Source organism: Sebastes umbrosus, chromosome 2 (assembly GCF_015220745.1).
Source record: "Sebastes umbrosus isolate fSebUmb1 chromosome 2, fSebUmb1.pri, whole genome shotgun sequence".
NCBI classification, from domain to species: Eukaryota; Metazoa; Chordata; class Actinopteri; order Perciformes; family Sebastidae; genus Sebastes; species Sebastes umbrosus.
The window spans coordinates 10466742-10483385 of NC_051270.1; the positions used below are offsets into that span (position 1 = coordinate 10466742).

At 40.3% G+C, this 16644-nt stretch overlaps 1 protein-coding gene across 9 annotated transcripts in view; it reads left to right on the top strand.

The window, feature by feature from the left end:
• adcy7 (adenylate cyclase 7) overlaps nt 1-16644 on the top strand; it is a 62101-nt gene that overhangs the window by 12217 nt on the left and 33240 nt on the right. For 3 of the 9 annotated variants that reach the window (XM_037746147.1, XM_037746172.1, XM_037796802.1), the window contains exon 2: nt 170-205. The exons of 2 other annotated variants lie outside the window; for them this stretch is intronic. The gene's annotated coding sequence lies outside the window, so the exon portion shown is untranslated. Of the gene's footprint in view, nt 1-169; nt 206-7209; nt 7286-8853; nt 8875-16644 lie in introns of those variants that run through there. 4 more of the 9 variants (XM_037796818.1, XM_037796812.1, XM_037746133.1 and 1 more) reach the window with 4 other exon arrangements.

Below are 16644 nucleotides of genomic sequence, written 5' to 3' on the forward strand. Positions count from 1 at the left end.
ACATCTCATGATGTGTTCCGTGGTTTGGGATTTGCCACACACGCATGCTTCGGAAGTTGTTATTTTCCATTTCTTCATAGACAGCTACTCTGTACTGTGTAGCAAATGTAATTTAGTTCAATGATTGCTAACAGGTCTGAACAAAAAGCTCTCTCTGTTCCTCTTTCAGATGAAGCCTAGCCTATGATGTGATGCAAGAAAGTAAGTAAGTACAGCTTTATATATATATAGCACTTTTTAAAACACGCAGTTTCAAAGTACTTCACACATAAATAAAACAGAACAATGAGAGACAGACCAAACTAAAACGAACAAACACACATGACAGCGATGAGATCTATAAAAGGCTTCCCTATAGATATGGGTTAGTCCAAAGATTCAGCAGCTCTGATAGACTGGGGGAGTTCAGTTCAAGACGGCAAAGGCACGATCACCTTTTGTTTTGCTGTAGGAGCGGGGGATAGATGAGTTGATTTGAGGATCGGAGTGGTCGAGAGGTAGAATAAGGAACAAGGAGATCAGACAAGTGTGTGTGTGTGTGTCTCAATACAAGGTGGGCAGTGGTGATTTGGAAGGTTATGGTATTGGTGGTTTTAGTGAATTAGGAGATCCCAGTGTCTTCCAAGCTGACTTTGACTACAATAATCCAAAATCCATTGGAAAAATCCCGTTGGCTTTTTGTCGAGGAAACCAGGGCGATGCTAAGTTCCTGGTTGGCCTACAAAAATACGTCATCCATGGAGCACTTTATTAATTGGTCAAACAAGTATTGTTTGGCTTGATGTAGCTTATTCCTCTCTGTCACAGACCTCCATTGTTATCCCAAAACTATTAAAAGCACATTAATGAGCTGCACGCTTGCACTGGGTGACATTTTCTTTTATTACAATGAACCTGAGCACTGCAGTTTATTTTGAGTCAGTCCCACATACTCTGTTCAGGCACCGTAAATACTCACTGGCGTTCCAAATATGCTGCTGAACACTGTCACCAAATACACCCTTTACTGCTGTTTGAGAAACATTTGCTAAAATCTACCGCGCCCAGCTGTTTTAGGAAGTTACTGAGCCATTTTTGGAAATGAAAGTGTATGTTTTGTTTCTTAATCTTGATGTCTTCAGTAGGAACAAATGAGAGCCACAGACAGGCTGGGGAAGTCAGAAAGACTGAGAGAAGGACTAACGCATTGTTGGTTTTGGTATTGTCATGGGATTTGTTGCATCTAAGCACCTAAAAAAGTACTGAACTGTGATGCCCAGTCCAAGCTATAGTTTGAATCAGCATTGTTTTTAGGGAGTGTTATCTCTCTGTTCACGAACTACATATGATATCTAGACATTTGTTAGCTCTTTTTTGAGTGATATATAGCCATCCATTGCCCCTGTTAACAGACAATATCATCCTTTGTAGTTCTGGCATACCCTCAAAACATAAGATGAGTCTTCACACCTGGATGACTTTATTTATATGCAGCACGGAGTGAAACTGTGACTCATATTTGGGAGGGGCTGCAGTGAAACTCCAGTCATCTCAAGCCAGTCCCTTTGAGAAATCAAGTGGGAGTAACCTCGCCTTCACCCAACTTAGCCAAAAACTTCCCACTCAGCCGCAGAAGCCCCAGGAAGGGTGCTGCTGCCTGCAGACATTCCTAACTGTGGCTCTTCAACAGCGATGCTTCCCGGCACATTCCTTGGCTCGCAGTGGCAAAACATAGGGGGTGGCTTTTACAAAACGTGCAACTCTAGCCGTGGCCGTATGTAAGGCTGCCACAGACAAGGCCTCCATTGAGAGCCACGAAGAGTAGCGTGCCATTGACCACCATGAGGTGGAGTAAAGAGGCTCAACTAACACAAGTTGGTCAGTTGTATGAAAAGGCCGCACAGAAACACAAATGGTAAGAGTGCTAATGAAGACACTCAGAAAAGCGACAAGGATGCTATTAGTTAAATCCTCAGGCTCCATCCACTCCAGTCATCCAGAGTTCCCAGGAGGCATTTGAGGTAATGAGATCCCTCCGTGCTACTCGTGCGTCACTCCGACCGGCTGACCTCTCTGCTGCCACACAGCTGTAATTGAAGGCTTAGGAGAATGTGCCGTTCCATGCAACGCTTATAGCACATACAGTCAGCAATTCTTTTCCCTGTTACACATGTTATTTTTCTTAGCACAGCTATTCATGCAATTAACCACATTTACACCAGGGAGTCACTTGATCAACTTTGTGGTAAGGCAGCTGTGTTTTAAATGTTAAGCTCATGGGAAACTCAAACTGTTTATAATTAGTGCTGTCAATTGATTAAAATATTTAATCGCGATTAATCATGATTGTCCACGATTAATTGCGATTAATTGCAAATTGATCACACATTTTGTATCTGTTCAAAATGTACCTTAAAGGGAGATTTTTCAAGTATTTAATACTCTTATCAACATGGGAGTGGACAAATATGCTTGCTTTATGCAAATGTATGTATATATTTATTATTGGAAATCAATTAACAACACAAAACAATGACAAATATTGTCCAGAAACCTTCACAGGTACTACGTTTAGCATAAAAAATATGCTCAAGTCATAACATTGCAAACTCAAGCCCAACATGCAATAACAGCTGTCAGTGTGTCAGTGTGGTGACTTGACTATGACTTGCCCCAAACTGCATGTGATTATCATAAAGTGGGCATGTCTGTAAAGGGGAGACTCGTTGGTACCCATACAACCCATTTTCATTCACTTTGAGGTCAGAGGTCAAGGGACCCATTTGAAAATGGCCATGCCAGTTTTTCCTCCCCAAAATTTAGTGCAAGTTTGTAGCGTTATTTCACAACAAGTTAGTATGACATGGTTGGTACCACTGGATTCCTTAGGTTTTTCTAGCTTCATATGATACCAGTATCACTCTAGCTTTAAAACTGAACCGGCTACAACCTCCTCCGAAAGATCAATTGTGTTAATGCCTTCAAGAAATTAGTGGCGTTAACTTTGACAACCCTATTTATAATATTTTACTGACCTTTATAGGGAAATCTGTCCTATCAATTAGACCTATTCTAACTAGAATCACCCAGCAGTCATAGCTCAGTGCCCATGGACCAGCTCTAGTACTGAAGCTCGTGCCTTGATCAAGAGTAGCGACAGGAGTATTCATAATATCTAATGCCTAACGTGCTTGTCTTTTGGCATGAGAGGAAACTCAACACTGTGATGCAACGCTGCTAATCACTGAGCCACTGTTTTATACTGATGGCCTCTGAGCTACGCTGCTGGGGCACTTAGGGTTTAAGGGCTCAAGGTCAACTTATCAGTAGTTTTTTGAGGGATGGGAGAGCGTTGCTGAAAATCTTGTCACCTCCCCCCCTCTCGTAATAGAACTGTTGGCTGCCATCAGGAACTGTGCCTGAACCGTGTTGTTTGGCTCTGGCTGGATGGTGTAGTGTATGTAAGTGCGTGTGGACAGGGTGTGTTGGACAACACTCACTGGTCCTCGATGTTTGAGTCCGAGCCAGGCAGCTGTTAGCCTATGCAGACAAGCTGACTCCTCCCTGCTCGCACACCCAATGTCCTCCCGAGTCTGCACTGAAGAAGTAGATACTTGAAGCCAAATTAAACCACTAAATACACATTCTCATCTCCTTTTAACTGTAAAGTTTCTGTGTTGAAACATATTGGTAGCATTTTTGGTATGTTTTTTTGGAGCCCTTACAATGTTAATGCAAAATCCTGTATGTCTAAGCATGGACAAAGAACACCAATAACCTATTGGCATAAAGGTACAATAGGGCTTAAATTATTTCTCAAAGCTCAGAGTATCATGGCGGACAGCATTGTATACTTAGTTTAAATTCTGTATCATGTGTGTTTCATGTGTATACAGTATTACAGATTACCATTATAGTCAAACAAGGGCATAAATATGGTTGCAAAGAGCATTTTTGCCATTTTTCCAGATTCAAATAAAAGGTACATATAATTTTATCTAGAGATGCACCGATTGCAATTTTCTTGACCGATTCCGATTTTTTTAAAAGTATGACCCGCTGATGCCGATTTTTGCCAATTTTCTCTCGTTCTAAGAACTATAATTGACAGCATACAAAAACATTTTTGTAACCTTTCTTTTATTGAAAATTGGAATTCAATTGTATTTTCATAATAGACAGTCACATCAGTTGGTTGTTCCAAATGTTTTAAAGGTTGTCCCTCCACAGCTTATTTTTGGACTGGCAGGTGTTACAAATCGCAAGCTTTTTTTCTTCTTTACTCGCACTGAAAAACGTACTTGTGTGTGTGTGGCTGTGATGATAGAGTGTGTGCCGCTGTGTGTGCGCGATGTAAAACCATTATGCGGCCCGTGTGTAAATTTGACCAGCAAAAAAAAATCAGATATATGATACTAATTGGCCGGTCACAGGTCAGAGGTGATCAGCTGAACCAACCGGTTTTGACCGGTGGTCAATCGATCGGTGCATCTCTAATTTTATGTAGATTGGACCAGTTACATGTACAGAGGTTAACACTACTCCCTCCAGATTCCCCCTCCTCTGCATACATATGCTTTGACTAACAATGTACAAGTGCATCCTTCCTGGCTTCCCACCCACAAGCACTGCATGAGCAATTTCTGTACAATGTTAAAAGCAGTTTGTAGGAGTCCTCCTGTCTGTTCGGATGTTCCCCCGGTAAACCGTCACATTTGGAGCTTTGCAAATGTATGCAACAGCTGGAGTAAAGAAAATAAGACGACATGGAAAAAAAGTGACACACTTTAGCAAAACACTGAAGCTACAGTACCTGCACCATTTCTGTGGCTTTTACCTTTTCCCGCTGTAATATGCTTCCAGTATATGCTGCTTAAATGGTAATTTTAGCATTGTACATTTCCAATTAAAAATCTAATCAGAATCTCAAATGCTGGAATGTGTTGCTAAAAGGTGACAGATATAGCCTTGCGAGAGGCAGACATTAAAATCCTGTTTTAAGCCCTAGCCGGTTTTTATTTACATAATATTTTGTCACTCTGTTTGCAATGATTCTTTTGGAGACCTTGGATACTGCAGGAAGAGAGGAGAGATGGTATGCAGCAATGAGCTGGAATGCTATCATAGCGGCATCATTTGATATATCCTCACACAAGAATAAAATATTGCTGGGGATGAAGTCACAGTCTGCGTATGGACTCACTCAGGGGAATTTTAATCCCCTCATTCTGAAAGCTTTAGTTTAATGTCATACTAATGCACACTTTATTTGAACTTCAGATTGGCCAGTATGAGAATGGCTGTTTTGTGTTTCAGTAAAAGCTGTGTGGGAATTGTTGGTCTTGTTTGTCCCGTGCTATGGACCACAGCTGTATAAACTATGAATTACTCATCACTGTCAATGCAGGTAGGATTTCTTTTTTTTAGTAGCGTTGTTGCAGAGAATTGATATTCAGTAGTAGCACATATGAAGTATAGGCATGAGAATCACTCCACGATACGATATTACTATGATACTTAATTCACGATATGATCTTATTGCAATTTTAAACATTTTGTGATATGCTGAGTATTGCGATAATATATATTGCGATATATTGTGATTTATTAACCTTTTTTACCTGCAAAAACTGTCAACCATACAGTTTTCACTCTGTTCATCTCAGAGTTTTCGTTCACATATCTTGAGGTCAGAGGTCAAGGGACCCCCTTGAAAATTGCCATGGCAGTTTTTCCTCTGCAAAAATTTGCGTAACTTTGGAGCGTTATTTAACGTGACATGGTTGGTACCAATATGATACTAGTCCACTCTAGCGTTATGACTGAGCCTGCTACCTCTGAAAGACAGAATAGCGGCCGAACTGTTAAAAGATTCATATTTAATATAATAAAAGATCGATACTTAACGTCTGTGTATCGATACAATATTGCCCAGCAAAATATCACGATACTATGCTGTATCGATTTTCTTTTTCCCCCACTTCTAATATGAAGACAACATGACCTTATCCACAGTGGAAGGAACAAAGGAAAAATGCATACATTGGACAGTAAGCTACATACAGTGTATTGTTTAGCAGAATTATTTAATGATGAACATATAAACATATTGTGGTATCATTTTACTAATATTCTCTGTGGCATGCACATTATTCGCACATAATCCTACATATTCTACGATATTGCTGTGATGCAGAGAATATGTAGGAATACCGTATGTATATAACAGTGATATTTTAATCAAGTTGGTGGAACATACGATGCATAAAAATAGAAAGAGCACTACAGGAATACTATGGAGTAATTATGTTAATTCTTATTGATGTGTTTGCACAAGAAATAGAAAAGCATTTAGCCAAATTATACACCAAAGATGATTTCTTCATTAGTGTTGTCCATGAAGAGCCTGTTAAAAAAATACTCAACATTGTTGGAATACTCTAGGTGTGATACCCGAATTACCTGCTTATTATAGGTATTTCTTTATAGAGCCAACAGACCAAATTACATCAGGATTGCTATATAAATCGTGGAATATTTACATAAGGTCACCTTTTGTGTTTGTAATGTGTGAGGCAACTTTATATCAACTTTTAATTTGAATCACATCTTAGCAATACAGGCAGGGTCCATTCATATTATAGACTAATTTAACCTTGAGTAGTCAGTTGACACAAACAGCAGAGATGTGATATAATCTAGGTTGCCCCTGCCAAATTTGGTTTCTAGACATTGCCATATAGTCTGGAGTAGGCCTAATGCAAAAATAACAATGCAAGCTATAGTATGAGTTATAGAGTATGTATAAAAGCCAATTAGTTACCTCCCATTTGCCTTGTGGTATTGTGTCATAGATAGTATATAATTCTGTTGTCAATGTGGAGTGTAGATCACTGCTGTCAAGACTCCATTAACCTTAATTTATATTTGATGTGGAACAAGACCTCACCCTGTTGTTCAAACATTCATGAGCTAATATTGAGAATCTAAAATATAACTACAGACGGAGTGTATACACACACACACACACACACACACACACACACACACACACACACACACACACACACACACAATGGGCAAGTAACAGATTTAAAGTCAGAAGAGGCAAAGGTCCACTGCACTTTAAAGCATTTTACTGTATGATCGATTAGTCAACTTTCTCTATATGTTTACTGAGTAAATCAGCTACACATGAGTAAAACCTTATTGTGTATCCCATTGTCACAGAAATAGAGGAGACATCTCTCTCGTGTGTTTTCCATCATAAGGTTGCATCTCTCAGTGACCGGGCCACAGGATGTAGGTCAGTAATCACAGCTGACAGATGAGGGTGTGGTGGTAATGTGGAGCGTCACACACACCCATAGAGAAGAATTGGTTTACAGGTCAAACTATTACAGCACTACAGGGATTTTCCTAAAGCTGAAGCCCTTTGCAGTGTTGCTCGTTCCTGGCGGGGCCTCCATTGTCAGTGCTTCCCAAAGATAACAGAGAATGTGTTTAATGAGGACGACCATCATGGAATATGTTTCCTTCTAATGCCTGGCAATTGCATGTAGGGAATACTTAATCCATGCTTCGGTAGCATCAAAGGTCCTCTCTAGTAAGCACTGTAGGCTTCTTTGTAAACCTATGTATTTATACATTGCAGTGTAAACGCTATTGATGTTCCGCATGTTAGCTTCTGATGTTTGACAGCGAAGGTCAAACACACAGGCGCAGTTTGCGTTGGTTCAGGGGGCTCACTGAACCCCATAGATATACAGCTTATATTTTTTTTTTATAATAACGCAGAACTAATACTTTATTATAATGATGAATAAAATCAACCTTGATGTGTCTTCTTTACAGAATAGACATTAGACACTCTGTTAAATATGATGTAAACAAACCACGTACCTATCAGCTGTGCGGTCAAGATCAGACTAGAGACGTAACCACTAGATGGGTGAGTAGTACTTGCTCTCTTCTGACGTTTGTGTTTTTTAAACAGAAAACACATGTTTTACATTGTGATATTTACTGAAAATGACATGCAATACAGCCAACAGTAGCCTATGTAAACTTTCAGACGATCTCCCTCCAGCCAGCTGTTACCTTATTTAGGTGTTTGTAATTCAACTTCACCAATCCCGTTCCTCGTCCGTTGTAGCGCTTTCAATCAAAGCGAGCGACAGGAATAAATAGAAACATGCAATCAAATTGATTTTGTCACCCACGCTTGTAATATTTAGGCTACGTGCATCCCAATACATTAGACCTCTCTGCATTGTATACATCACATTCCCTCTAGATTTCTTTTTTGTGAACCTCCAACAATGAAGTTCAAACTGCGCTTATGGTCAAACAGTGCTGTTATGTGGGTGTATTTACAGTGTGAAACAACACTACTTATGACAGTAGATTGTAGGAAACATGCACCAGATGGCCTTGCCAGCAGCCAGGGCTTTATGGTCTCAGCCTGGAAAATAACCATCATCAAGCTGATCTTCAGCTGCAACCCGTTTCTGTTGCAGCAGTTTTGTTTAGCTGCGTAAACAGCTCTCTGCTTGCAGATGTTGAGGTTTCTCTTTGAGTGGCGGTGCCGGTAGTAAGCTGGCTGGCGTACTCAGGGATAATTATGGTTTTCTTATTGGCGGTGGTTGGTGATGGTGGTGGAGGGAAGGGGCTGGGCATACAGATGGGGCCCTACAGCTCTGCAGTTATACAGGATGGAGCGGATCCAGTTATGAAACCTGAAATGGGGATGTGGCTGGCCACACCAACTGGAAACAATGGTCTCTCTCATTGTAACGCATTCTTTCCACTCTGTTTTTCTTCTCAAAGTTTGCTTCCAAATTATGTGTCTTTTGGAAAAAATCGAACAAAACATTCCATGAATCTCATCTTTCAGTGTGTGATTGTACGTTATATATGTTTTATATACTCCAAAAGGTTTTGGCACAAACAAAAGTACTGTGGAACTGAGCTGGATAAAAAAAGCTATGATAATATTTCTGAAAAAAAGCAATAGTTACCACATGTAGAGTTCAGAATTCCTACTGTGACAAGGTTAAACTTTTTATTGAGTTTGTAGAATACAAATTCATTCACACCACAGCGAGTCAAAGGTTCAGAGATGAACAATAAGTTCTGTTCGCTGCTCTTTAAAGAGAAAATCTACTGACTTCAACTAAACCTGCAGTAGGCAGAATGTTTTTGGCGTCATTGGTGGGCGGTGCTTGGCATTTCCTCAACTGATCTCAACACAGCTGCCAGGTCACAAACTTTCTCATTTTACAGCTAAACAGTACACTACAAGATGTTTCTGAAAACATTTGAGGAGAGAAATAGGCATTACAGTAACAGAATATTGATTCATATTTGATCAGCGCTGCCTAGTTTGACCATTTGATCGGAGTTTGCGAGTGATTGACAGCTGCTCAGAGATGGCAAGGCTCCGTTTTCCTCCGTTCTGTGAAATCTTGCAGATGCCATTAGGAACACCGGAGGACACAGAGGCACATGATTTTTTTTTCAGATTACCTGTCTCATGCCCTACTGTATATGTGCTCCAATTCTACCTACTTTAGCTTTAACAGTCTGCAGTAAAATCATCTTACTTGTCAGGCTTGTATTGTATCTGTCACAGAAGAGAGAATTCTCCTTGAAGAAGATGTTGTTTATTACTTTGCGATGCCTTTTGCTTCCAAATAATGTTAAATCATTTTTTTCTTTTTAACCATAACTGGTTTCATTGAATAAGACAAGCCTCTTCTGAGCCTAATCTAATTTTTTCTTTATGACTACGCTGACATTATGTTAAGGATGACTCGGGTGACTGATGGACAACAGTTTTCCTTTGTGAGTGTGCAGGTGTTTTCAAACCCAAACGGCATATGAGAAGGAAATGGCATAGACTAATTCAATGAATGCTATTTCAATATTGGATTTGCCCCATGGCTGATATGTTTAGATCTAAATTCTATGTATTTTTAAATCAATAAACTCCTCTTTGGACTGCTGTTTGCATCAAGCAGCAAAATTGATGGTTTCACTTGTGGCAGTGCGAATCGGTTCCAGTTTGTGGAAGTGAATGTGAAACACTTGAGGAGTGACGACCAGCTTCCGAGCACGTGGTGCTCTTGCTTGCACTTCCTGTATTTATTATAAGCAATGGCATTTGCAGCTTGAATCAGTGCTGAGATAGCATCCTGTTAATATTGTTAGGTTTCAGCAGCTCCTTCTGGTGAATGTGGCTAATTCAATACCAGAAGACAGTACTGGGAGGAGAGGAGGGGAGATGGGGGAAGGACAGAAGGCCTAATCTAATCTCCCCTGTGCATTGCAGTACATACATCAGTCATCTGTTTATTGAAAGGCTCTGTGTATAGGCAAGAGTACGTAGCCTATATCCCAACCCAATTTGAACTGGGATAGAATTTGTCCCATGTACATACTGAAAATAACACAGGCTAATTTAGTCTTGTTAAGTCACTGATTATATCATGGCAAATATTAGTTTTTGTAATATAATATACCTTAGTTAAATCACCAAAAAAGATGTCTGTCTTTTAAAGTCCCCTGCGTCCGCAAAACAATTCAGAATTAAGCATAGCTTATAAACTTTTATGAGTCTAGTGTTGTCTATAAAATATACCAAATGTATTTAGAAAATATGCCAAAATGTATCAACGAATGTTTTAAAGTTGCGGGATGCACCTCAAACATCGTAACAACAACCATTTTCCAAAGCAGCCCACGCCTTTTTGGACTAATGAATTTTGTTTTCTTTTTCCATGCACTCATTGGTCTTGCTTACAAAAACAGCTCCCCTCCAAATGACCAGTAAATTTAAATATAAAATATAAAATTATTAAAAATAAAGAATTTACTCTGTTGGAGATTAAGTCCTCAAAAGTACGCTAACCCAAAAAAGTAATGTCCTCTAACCTTTGTAACACTGTGGAATTTAAGGTCACATCTAGTAGTTTCCCAATCTGCATTTACAATAAACTAAATCATTAAAGATATCAGTTCCAGCTATTTGAAATACATGATAAAGGTCCTAAAAGTTGTTAATAACTTGGTGCCGACTGACTTTGCTGACTTTAGAAAGAAGGGTTGTCAAGGTGCCCTGTTATATCCCGGGTATACGATCCCGGGGTATAAACTGGGTTGAGTGATGCGTTGGATATTTCCTGTCTTGGTGACTATGACAATTAACTATGGACAGAACAGTCCTTTAATGATATTGACATTTAACCGACCAAATAAAGTATATGGACAAAGAGAGAGGGAACAAGAGAACCCACATGTGGGTGAGCGAGACGACCGAACGTAGAGTATTGAAACTGAAATGAACTATATTTGGTAAGTAGCCTATTTAATTAAGTCTGTGTCTTGTATGGTTTTGCATAGAAGTGCTGCTATGAAAGTGCACTGCAGAATGGAGTCTTTTCTAACATTGACAACCCAAAATTAACTTGTCTTATATGAATGGGTTAAATGTGCATTGTACTCTAGTTCAGCATACGCACGTCGACCATATGAAAGGATTATTAAGACACCAAAAGGCACATTTCAGTGTTTTTTTGACATGAATGCTTGACCGAAGCCAGCTCTACAGCTGATGTCCACAGGACTGGTTCCTTTGGTCTATCTGACCTTTACCCGCATCGCCTTTAACCCCGGATCTGTGGAGCATGGGCTGAGAAATGTGGTTCGCTGTTTTCTTTTACTGAGGTCACTCTTTGTCCCTTTTTTTTGTCCAATCTCATTGAATGCCAACACAAAGACGGCCATAAAAGCAGAGTGATTTGCTCAGGAGAGAGACCTGCCTGTTTGCTCTCCATGAAAAGGCTTTGTATTGGGCGTAGATTTGGTGAAGATCTGACCAGATCTTTACATAAGATTGGTTTATTACCCATGTGATTACTTGGCATAAAGAAAAAGGATTGATCGTTCCCAGGCAGCATTCTACCAGAACATTTCCAGAGTAAATTGACTCAAATGAGGAACTTTCCATGCTTTGTTGAAATTAAAATCTCCTGGCCTTGAATCAGTCTCAGGTGGGAGGAAAATTCAAATTAATTTATGATGAATAATAACCTTCCAAACAGAAAGTCAGCACTTCAACCTCAGTCAATGTTTCATTTCAACTCTAATATGCCAAAGTACTGAGCCAAAACAATACCAAATGCGTCAATATGCAAATACTTCGGGACTGCATTGTATCTAGCTGCTTGACAGATCTGCTTTGCTTCCTGTTAGGCATCTCTGGCATTGTCTGGTGTTTTTTAGGCTGCCCAGCAGATACCACTCCTGCTTTGTTTCTTGGGAGGCTAAACATGTCACTCTGCTGCCCAACAGACTGCTTGTACGTGCACCAGGGCTACCACTGATTAATATAATGTAAATAGCAATTGTGACCAAAAGGCTCCATGTAGAGTAGATTCATGATGCATAAAAATCAACAGTGCCCATGTCCAGTACACGTTTTATATTGTCATGTCTTTGTTGGATCACTGGGATAAATGTGAATAGAAAGAGTATGCAGGAATATTGACTTAAGCCTTAAAAGCTCCCAGTAATCAGGGTTTTGGTGCGTATTTATTATGGCGACTCAATAACCAGTACCAGATTGTTGCAGTGTGCGCTGCAAAACCACCATAGAAATGAAGGCTTAGTATAAACTGATGCCAAAATAATAAAAAATAAAAAGGAGCTCACAGATTGCCACGTTTAATGGCTCATTTAATGCACTAATGTCTTTAAAATACCAAGAAAAGTAGCTTTCTGTAATTTATTAGTCTCCCCAGTGTAGGCCTTTTTAATGAAATCCCACCCAGCTTGGTCTCCACGCTTATCATTGTCACGCTGTCGTTTTCCTTAAGCTGTCTACACAACACGCACACAGACACACACACACACAGCTCCCGGTCTCTTTTCTTTGACACTAGGGTCTGTGCGTTCCTGCGTCTCAACAGTGACGTTAGTTGGTTTTTGTACTGCTGCCGTTCCAGGATTCAGTGACGCCAGTTTACAAGGCTGCTATGTGATTCCCTCAATTGCCAAGCTCTCATAGTAAAAGACCTGGCAGTCAATGCAGCACAGTTTCAGCTATTCATCCGAGCTTGCTGAGAGACTCGTCTCTATTGAAGCGTACATCCCTCCCTGTCTATTCTCCCAGCTCAGCGCTACGGCACAACCGCAGGTCTGATGGTGCTGCTTTTTTTGCCATGGTAACTTTAGAGTCGAAGCATAAAAAGCCCCGTCAGGGCCAGGAGCTTTCACATCTGGTAAATGAGAGTTCTTGCAGTGTCAAATTGCTGTCTAAAGCCTCGACAAACCCTTTAAATGCTGAAGTCCCTGGGTCATCTGACCTGGATCATCGATTTAAGAGCATCTTATTTATCTTTTCACTTCTTTTCCTTGTTGTTTTCAGTCATTGAGGAAACTACGTTATAGACTAGGTCGAAAGCTTTTAGTACATGGCTGAACCCTGTATGGTCATGTGCTAAATTGTGGCCACATTGTTACAGGGATAGTCAGCCGTAGTGAACTGAAACCTACACTGTACTACATCTTGACAACTTCACTGCTAATTTCTTCTCTGCTCCGATCGCCAACACCTGTCTGCTCTGAGCGCATCCACCATGACTCTCTCTCGTTCGACCACACTATGCACTGAGCTATTCCTTAAAGCAGCTATGATACTCCATAACATATGCATCAAACTGTGTCAACAACCCACTAATATAGGATTGAAACACTATGTTTTAAACGCATATAAATGGCACCAAAAATTGCAATATTTTAGAGCTCCCCCTAAATTTCTCAAATGATGCAAGAATTTTTGCAACTAGGTACCTGCTGCAAGCAGGGCTTTTCAGACATGACTACTACAAATACTGATATAAGAAAATAACTGAAATTAAAAAGTAAAATAATACTTTTTTTTTTACTATTAATATGTCTCAGGATTTTAGAAAGATGACCAATTATGTGCTAAAACAGAGCGTTTCACACAGAGGGTAAAAACAGGCATATTCAGGCAGACAGTATGAGGAAAATTAAGTTTTTTTTGAACAACACAGCTCTAGTTGTTCTAGTTCTCTATGTTCTAGTAGGAACATAAAATACAAGTATGAACCTGAAAATTAGCATAACCTTTAAATGCTTTAAAAGCAGGAGATCTTAGAAATCTACATTTGAGTAAATATTTAGCCAGCCGAATCAAATTGCTTACTGGATATTCAACCTTTTAAGCTTTGTGTCATTAGAATACATTTATTGTTCTAAATATTTGACTTTTTTCTTTACAGGGATTGTATAAAAGCGATAAAGTATCTCCATGAATATATGATACAAGTTTACAGTTACAGGTAATTACAATTCCTCCCCGGCATTGAGGAGTTAGTGTGTTTAGTCTATGACGTTCTTTCAGTAACACTCGTTGACTTCTTGCTTCTTCACTGAATATTCTGTTCGTACACCCCCCTGGCGTTTCGGAGAATACTGCGATGAACAACATGTTGAGCATAAACGCCTTTGTGTGTGCTGTGTATCTGTCGAGGTCCGTGCCACGACGTCTCACGCGGGTATAAACAAGGCTTAAAAAACACTTTGCGCAGCAGCAACAACCGCATTCGTATTGAGGAGGTGAATTAGATGGTTGATCGTGGAGGTAAAGATGTCGCCAGCGGAAACACTGTCGCGCCTATTCATTTTGAAAGAGCAACGGCCAATACGGAAACTCCAACTCTACCTACCAGTGGTGTAACTTCCTCATTCACTTTGACTAATGATGCAACTTCATCACTCACTCACTCACTCAGGCGTATTGGCCTTGGTCCACAATTACACTTCAGCTTGTTTCCTGGTCATGTTCCATCTTGTCACTAACCGGTTGATCACTGTGCCGGGCAATTTCTAAGAAATAATACCAGACATTTGTTCATTAATGAATAACGGATTACAGGAAAAACGGCCACATGAGAGCCATCACGCTGAAAGAAACAGCTGATGGTTCCTGTTTTACTTATTTTTTCTTCTTTGTATAGTTTCTTCTAAGTAGGGAGGTAGATCAGCAGATCGAAAGGAGAAGTACCATCCTGTGGTCCATTGAAAAGTATTCGAATGTCTACTGTAGGGATGATAACAGTTCCGTTGTTCCCTCTCCGATGCATACTGTCTGGACCATTGTGGTTTTATTTGCTCTGTGTGCCTAAGCTTGACTGTCCGTTTTATATTTTTCTGTGCTGCATACGGTCGTTCCCAGGTTTAAGATCAAGACATGGCATTTAGTAGGTATGTGGAGTAAATGATTCCCCCAGTGTAAACAGCCAGTAAACATCTACTCATGGTTCCCCAGCTGGTTCTTATTGATGCAGGAGGAGGACACGATCCCTCACCACTGCTATGTGCTTTTGTGTTACCTCCCTGCTCTCCCTCGTGCTTTTACTGCCCTCAGACTGCCGGTGCTGTATTATCTGAGGCTGGGGAGAGCCGGCTGGATGCTGTTCTGTACAGCAGCAGCAGCAGCAGTGAAAGGGAGAGTTAAAAGTGGTTGTAAACTCATGACACTGCTTACTGTGTGCGACGCATTTTATCACTACAAGATGGAAGCACTGCGGCTGATTTTTCACTCGCACACGACGCAACAGGTGTGTGTGTGTCTTGCCCTTTTTTTTGCCCTGCTTTTCTCTTTTTATGGCACATAGCATCTGTCGCAGTTGCTATGTGAGGGACAAACATGAAGCAGTGCCTTACACACACCAGGACACAGCAGTGATATTAGCAACTGGAGGAAATGAGGTTTCTATTGACAGCGGTGCGAAGTTCACATTGTTTCTATTGAGCTTCAAGCCAGTGTCTCCTCCTCGCGCCTAAATGAATATATGTAGCTCTTATTAGTGAGAGCTGGATAGTTGCATGCAAATTCACCCCTTTCTAGTTTTTGAGCAATATAATGAAACAGATTTTAAAATCTCTGCATTTTCAGAGGAATTGCAGGAGGGTTTATCTATCAACATAATGCAGCCCTTACCTCAGCTCCACTGCCTCTCCTCTCATACTGTGGTGTCTACAGATTGTATTTTGTGATCATCAGTTGCTTCTTGCAGCTCCGTTATTTGAAGAGATATCCACATTGTGTGTTTTAACTGAGCCTTTGTGGCATCTTCTCTTAGACTCGGTAATGTAAATACAAAACGGTCCCTCACTCTGCAAGCAGACGACGTATTGTTCTTAGATAAAAAGAGGATAAATGCTACATATTGCATGCATTAGTGTCACCACAGATCAGCTCAGATTGTTGTGAAATGGATCATCCTTCAATTTATTTTTCCCTCAATGATGCATACAGTTGTGGATTGTGTATATTCACACACAAAGTTACAAGTCCACTTCTCTTTGGTTTGCCTGTTGTCTCCTTTTATCACTGTAATCTTGGCTGTGGGTCTATCTTGTTTGTTAGTTCAGCTGGGGGAGAATAAAGTGGTTTGTGGCTGTATAGAAGTTCATTCCACAACGTCGTATTGTTTAGTAAATGGCTCCAAAGCCACTGCTCTCATTAGCAGTGTGGCCCATCATTACGGCTGCTTTCTATGAAAGTTCTTCTGGCCAAACTGAGCCAGGACCCTGGGGTAAACAGAGACAGGGCTTTCCAGGTTGTGGAAA